A 7,610-nucleotide genomic window follows, 5' to 3' on the forward strand; every position below is an offset into this window, starting at 1 on the left:
AGAGAATTCAGCAGTACTATCATTTTCAGAAAAGTCATGAAACCAGTATTACTAATATCACTTACATTATCGGAAAAGTAAAACCAGCATTACTAACATTGTCAGTAACATCACCATTACTAACATTGTCAGTAACATCACCATTACTAACATTGTCAGTAACATCACCATTACTAACATTGTCAGTAAAACCAGCATTACTAACATTTTCAGTAAAATCAGTATTACTAACATTGTCAGTAAAATCAGTATTACTAACATTGTCAGTAAAATCAGTATTACTAACACTGTCAGTAAAACCAGCATTACTAACATTGTCAGTAAAATCAGTATTACTAACATTGTCAGTAAAACCAGCATTACTAACATTGTCAGTAAAATCAGTATTACTAACATTGTCAGTAAAATCAGTATTACTAACATTGTCAGTAAAATCAGCATTACTAACATTGTCAGTAAAATCAATATTACTAACATTGTCAGTAAAACCAGCATTACTAACGTTGTCAGTAAAATCAGTGTTACTAACATTGTTACTAAAATCAGCATTACTAACATTGTCAGTTTACCAACATTACTAACATTTTCAGTAAAATCAATATTACTAACATTTTCAGTAAAATCAGCATTACTAACATTGTTACTAAAATCAGCATTACTAACATTGTCAGTTTACCAACATTACTAACATTTTCAGTAAAATCAATATTACTAACATTTTCAGTAAAATCAGCATTACTAACATTGTCAGTGAAATCAATATTACTAACATTTTCAGTAAAATCAGCATTACTAACGTTGTCATTAAAATCAGCACTACTAATATTGGCAATAAAATCAGTATTACTAACATTGTCAGTAAAATCAGCACTACTAACACTGGCAATAAAATCAGTATTACTAACACTGTCAGTTTAACCAGCATTACTAACATTATCAGTAAAATCAGTATTACTAACATTGGCAATAAAATCAGTATTACTAACACTGTCAGTTTAACCAACATTACTAACATTGTCATAAAAATCAGCACTACTAACATTGGCAATAAAATCAGTATTATTAACACTGTCAGTTTAACCAACATTACTAACATTGTCATAAAAATCAGCACTACTAACATTGGCAATAAAATCAGTATTACTAACACTGTCAGTTTAACCAACATTACTAACATTGTCATAAAAATCAGCACTACTAGCATTGGCAATAAAATCAGTATTACTAACATTGTCATAAAAATCAGCATTACTAACATTGGCAATAAAATCAGTATTACTAACATTGTCAGTTTAACCAACATTACTAACATTGTCAGTCAAATCAATATTACTAACATTGTCAGTCAAATCAGCATTACTAACATTGTCAGTAAAATCAGCATTACTAACATTTTCATTAAAATCAATATTACTAACATTGTCAGTTTAACCAACATTACTAAAATTGTCAGAAAGTAAATTGCAGTACTACTAACATTGTCAGAAAGTAAATTGCAGTATCACTGATATGGTCAGAAAGGAAATTGCAGTACTACTGACATTGTCAGAAACTGAAATCATCATTAGTAGAATTGTGAGAAAGAAAAATCAACCTTTGCTAACTTAGCGTTCAGACACTGATGATTTGGTAATATGGAACAAAAATGATGATAAAAACATTGTTTTAAAATACAATTTCATGACATGATGGTGAATTTTATTTAAATGACAACAAAGAAACTTATTGATTTATTTCTGTAGCATTGATGTTGCACTAAATTCAATCGAGATAGCTATATATGATGGCGATAACTAGCAATTCTAGTATTCATAATTAGAACGTTAAGAAAACAATATTATGTCCCTGTCTGTACTATGGAACTGGCCAGAAGGTAGTCATAAACTTTCATTATGGATACAGCGATTTATTTCCTGAAATATGTTACTAGCTTGAAAATACGGATGTATATTTAATTGCTGTTATAAAATTTAGAAATTCATTTCAAAATTAAGTATTATCTCCCTCATGCATAGCTCTTATCCTTAGACGAATTTGACTCCACTTTTTTGGCACGCTAAACTTCATTGTTATTTCGGATTTCAAACATTTCGGTTGAGCATCACTGAAGAGACATTATTTGTCGAAATGTGCATCTGGTGCATCAAAATTGGTACCGTATAAGTTTTACATTATGACCCCTGGGTCGAGGCCTCTGCTGGTGGACTGTTAGTCCCCGAGGGTCTCTACAGCCCAGTAGCTAAGTACTTCGTTACTAGCTTGAAAATACGGATGTATATTTAATTGCTGTTATAAAATTTAGAAATTCATTTCAAAATTAAGGATTATCTCCCTCATGCTTAGCTCTTATCCTTAGACGAATTTGACTCCACTTTTTTTGGCACGCTGTTATTGGCTATAATAGCTCTAAAACTTCATTGTTATTTCGGATTTCAAACATTTCGGTTGAGCATCACTGAAGAGACATTTGTCGAAATGCGCATCTGGTGCATCAAAATTGGTACCGTATAAGTTTTACATAGTTCCGCTATGTATATTGATTTTCTTCGAAATCCATCGATCGTTTTAAGTACGTATATGTCCTATTATACCAAATTAATCTAGAGATTGGTGTATGAAATTTTGAAAATTAAAGTTTTTTTGTGCAAAGTTGTGACAACTCCCTCTTTTGAAATTTTCTTTGTCTTCCCCTTCATATGTATTAATTAAGCTAGATTTGCATATCTAATGCTCTCCGCTCTCCTTCCATGGAGAAAGAAATCACTTGATTACTGATTAAAAAACAAAATACAATCGTTACATACTCAGAAATGAAAACATAATTTACAGTTCCTAGAATGCGTGTGGAAGAAATCACTTGATTTCTGATTAAAAAACAGAAAACAATCGTTACATACTCAGAAATGAAAACATAATTTACAGTTCCTGGAATGCGTGTGGAAGAAATCACTTGATTTCTGATTAAAAAACAGAAAACAATCGTTACATACTCAGAAATGATAACGTAATTTACAGTTCCTGGAATGCGTGTGGAAGTACACGTGAGTATATCGTTTCTGGATCCAATGTAACCGTGACCCAATTTCACGTGGGTGTCTGATGATGAAAAATTGCCCATCTTTAGCACATTGTTTGCGAATATAATTGTGATAATCATCATGCTAATTTGAAATCAAATAAACAATTATCATTATACATACTGTATATGCAATTCATCTTAGTTAGTATGATATTTATTTCAACATTGAATGCATATTCTCATTTCAAGTCATCTCAATAAATATAAAATCATGAAAATGGGGTCAGTGGGAAAGGGATAGGAAAAGTGAAGATAATGATCAGTGATCAATCTCATAACTCCTATAAAGATGAAGATAACGAACAGTGATTAATGAAAAATGAAGATAACGAACAGTGATCAATCTCATAACTCCCATAAAGATGAAGATAACGAACAGTGATTAATGAAAAGTGAAGATAACGAACAGTGATTAATGAAAAGTGAAGATAACAAACAGTGATTAAAGAAAAGTGAAGATAACGAACAATGATTAATGAAAAGTGAAGATAACGAACAGTGATTAATGAAAAGTGAAGATAACGAACAGTGATTAAAGAAAAGTGAAGATAACAAACAGTGATTAAAGAAAAGTGAAGATAACGAACAATGATTAAAGAAAAGTGAAGATAACGAACAATGATTAAAGAAAAGTGAAGATAACAAACAGTGATTAAAGAAAAGTGAAGATAACAAACAGTGATTAATGAAAAGTGAAGATAACGAACAGTGATCAATCTCATAACTCCTATAAAGATGAAGATAACGAACAGTGATTAATGAAAAATGAAGATAACGAACAGTGATCAGTCTCATAACTCCTATAAAGAATACAAAATTTAGAGTAGGGCAAACACGGATCCAAAAGAAAAATTGAAAATGCTTGTTGAAATCAATGACAAATGCTGTACATACGCCACACATCTTCACTCGCTACACGGTAGCTAAACTGAACATGGTGTTATATATCATGGAGGCCATTAAACGCACGAAATTAAGCACAACGGAGTTTAGGGTTAATTCCCAATATTTTCATTTCCATGCATTTTATCAGTAATAAACCAAAGCTGTTTCAATATTTTCAAGAGGTGAGCACCATTGCGGATGGAGTTTCTTCAGTATCTCAAGATGTCCATTTTTCTTTCTTCCTTACCGTTGTAACAATCAAAGGTAGAATGAGACTATAGTTCTGGTAGAATGAGATGTGTCGCAGATTATTTCCTCTAGTGAATAAAATACTTAAAGTAAAGACTCCCGTACGACAAGGTTTTAAATCACTAGCAACGTTTTTCAAAACAATGGGAAAACGTTTTCATTAGCAAAAGAAATAGAATGTAGAAAATTAGCCAGATGGCTTGAATTAGCTATTCCTTTGGGGGTATCTTAAGATGTATTTCCACCAGTGAGGGAAAGAAAATAATTTTCTCTTTCCTAAATCATCTGATAACCATGGTATGTTTTAAATCATTTACATAACTTTTTAAAACAGCATTATGATACATGTATCTAAACTTTAGAATTATTAAACACTAGAGGTATTAAACAAATAACGTCCAATGAGTAATATTTTGAGAATATCAGAGGAAATTGGAATCTTTTGAAAATGTATTATCATACATGTGATTACTGGTATTTATCAGTTCTACAATGTAAGAGGGCAGAAAATTGTACATATTTAGCGTCTGTGCTACATGTTATGACATGAATTGCAGTTAACTACATCTACAGAAGTTAATTTTACGTGGAAACAACTGATATCTGTTACACCATATTTTCTACACCCTCTGACTTTTAAGAAATTGCTTAAAACTAGAACAGACACTCGGTCTTTTGTGTGTCAGCAAATATGAGAAGAACTCATCCTAAAAGTTTGTTTCTGAGCCATTCACCCAGTTACAGGACAAGCAACCCTATACCATTGCATAGTTAGCATTGTTTCGTAAAACTCTCATGGCATGAACAATGAATATTTCTATCCTACACCATATGTTATGACATCTAAGATTGCATAACATGATTACATGTTTTGATTTACAGCTAGGGATAGGTAGAAAGATCGAAATTCAATTATCAACAGACTTCACAGATGATGCAAGAAAAAGCAGTGTTGTTAACAATGCATCGAATGTCCCATCAAAACTCTAAAAACCGATATCGCAATGCCTCGATCACGTGGGTCCGCATTAAGGTCAGCGGATATAAAACAAAATCAGGAAATAATTATACACTAGCTCATGCAGACAGTATTAAGGTTTCAATTTCTTGTCCAGCAATTTTGCACAATATTTGCTATATTATATACATGTAACTATGAAAGGTCTGTATTCATTTTTAATGCAAGATATTTTTTCTAATTAATGTCAGTAAACCGTTTTCTATCATGGTGCGTAGCAATGACTCTTAATCTTCTAAAATAAAAATCACATTGTCTTGATCTTTGGGTCTTATACCTGTATACAGTGGAAACTCCTTTAAATACCATTCAACTTAATCGTCAACCTTTGTCTTTCGGCGCCGCAACCATTGATCTACTTGTTGCATATTATGTCTTTAGAGTAACAGATGACGATTGACAGAAAACTCTCTCTCTCTCTCTCTCTCTCTCTCTCTCTCTCTCTCTCTCTCATCTCATTATATTGTTGTGAAGAATATTCTTCCGCAAAAAGAATGTCGTAAAATTTTATTCATTCATAAAGAATGTTTTTTTTTTTTAAAAACTACTACTAGGTAAAAATAAATACGGTATGATGTTTTGCATATGGTAAAAATAATATGGACAGGTGTTTTCTTCGATATCACAAACGATGTTATGAAGATATCGGCAGAACATTTGACCGTGATGGTCAAACCGGATCTAAACAAATGAAATTATTGTAACCAATGTAAAACACTCCCCAGAGGATATCAATACACGGCGGGTGTGACCGGTCAACAGGGGATGCTTACTCCTCCTAGGCACCTGATCCCACCTCTGGTGTGTCCAGGGGTCCGTGTTTGCCCAACTATCTATTTTGTATTGCTTGTAGGAGTTATGAGATTGATCACTGTTCGTTATCTTCACCTTGCATATAGCTTTTTCGGATATCTGTAAGTATGTTAAGTATCAATTTCAATACCGGATTGAGAAATATGCATTATGATATTTCATTTAAAACATTATTTATATCATTATTCCATTTTGAGGGGAAAAAATGAATAAATTATCATATTGTTTATTGACATTTATCGGGTTAGGGTTTTTACGAACCCCTACATTCCAACCTAACCAGTGGATATGGGGTAATTAATATGTAAAACAATATGCATACAACAAACACTCACAAATAAAGAAAGAAGAAAAGAGGACAGAACAGTATGAAAAAAGTGTTACTGTGCAACAATACTCAGGCTACATATTCCTTATATAAAAAGGTAGGCCAAGGTTTAAAGGTATAGGACAGTCATGAAATGACAGTCTTGGTATGTAATTTACTAAATTGTGTACTTAACAATATCCATACATATACTATAGCAATATAAATTCATAAAATCTTATTGTATTCTAAGTTGCTCGAATAACTTCCATTTTTTCAAAAACATTTCAACATATTTGTTTCTTATAGCTAATTGCAATTCTATATTGTATACATTTGACAAAGTCAGCTTAAAGCTATTTAACACAAGTGTTTTGTTCTGACATCTACAACAATATATATAATATTTAAGGTGGTAATTAATAATGTTACTAATTTCATTCTCAGCACATCCAAGAATATATTCTTTTTTTTTTTTTTTTTTTTTTTTTTTTTTTTTTTTTTTTTTTACAAGTTACAACATCAAAAGAAAACATGTCACTGATCCATTCATATACGGTCCTTATAAATATTTGAACTAGTTCACATTCATACAATAGATGTAAAATACTTTCTCTTTGTTGGCTACAGAATGTACATAAATCTGTATCCGACTTGTGAATATTTTTTAAGAATGTGTTAGTAGTCAATATCCTATGGTTAACACGATATTGAAACCATTGTATTTTTTATTTCTTTAAGTAATAAAAATACATTAGTATTACTGTTTTCCATTCAACTTGTAAACTTTGAAAACCTTTCATTCCATTTTAATTGGCCTGTAGGTTTTACTTCATCATCATTAAGAGTATTATAAAAAAAATTATTTCCATTTTTGTCTAAAATGTGTTTCATTATTTTCTTTACTACCTTGGGTACACTTAAATATTCTAAAACATTGGTTTTTACTTTGTTATATATAAATGTAAATTTGTTGTATTCCATCATTTTTCCATCATTGTCTAATAATGAATTAACAAAGTTGATATTATTTTCACTCCATGCCTTCAAAAATATTACTTAATTATTTACCTATAAGTTCTCATTATACCATAGAACACTAGACGTTATTGAGTGATGGTATCATCATGCGCATAAAATTAACAAGTTTATTCCAAGATTGAAATACATCAAACCAAAACTGATTCTTAGATTTCTTCACTTTCTGTTAAGCATAAAGTGGCCCTAAAGTAATAACTTGATTGATATCAATATCTGTA

Source organism: Ostrea edulis, chromosome 4 (genome assembly GCF_947568905.1).
Source record: "Ostrea edulis chromosome 4, xbOstEdul1.1, whole genome shotgun sequence".
Lineage (NCBI taxonomy): Eukaryota > Metazoa > Mollusca > Bivalvia > Ostreida > Ostreidae > Ostrea > Ostrea edulis.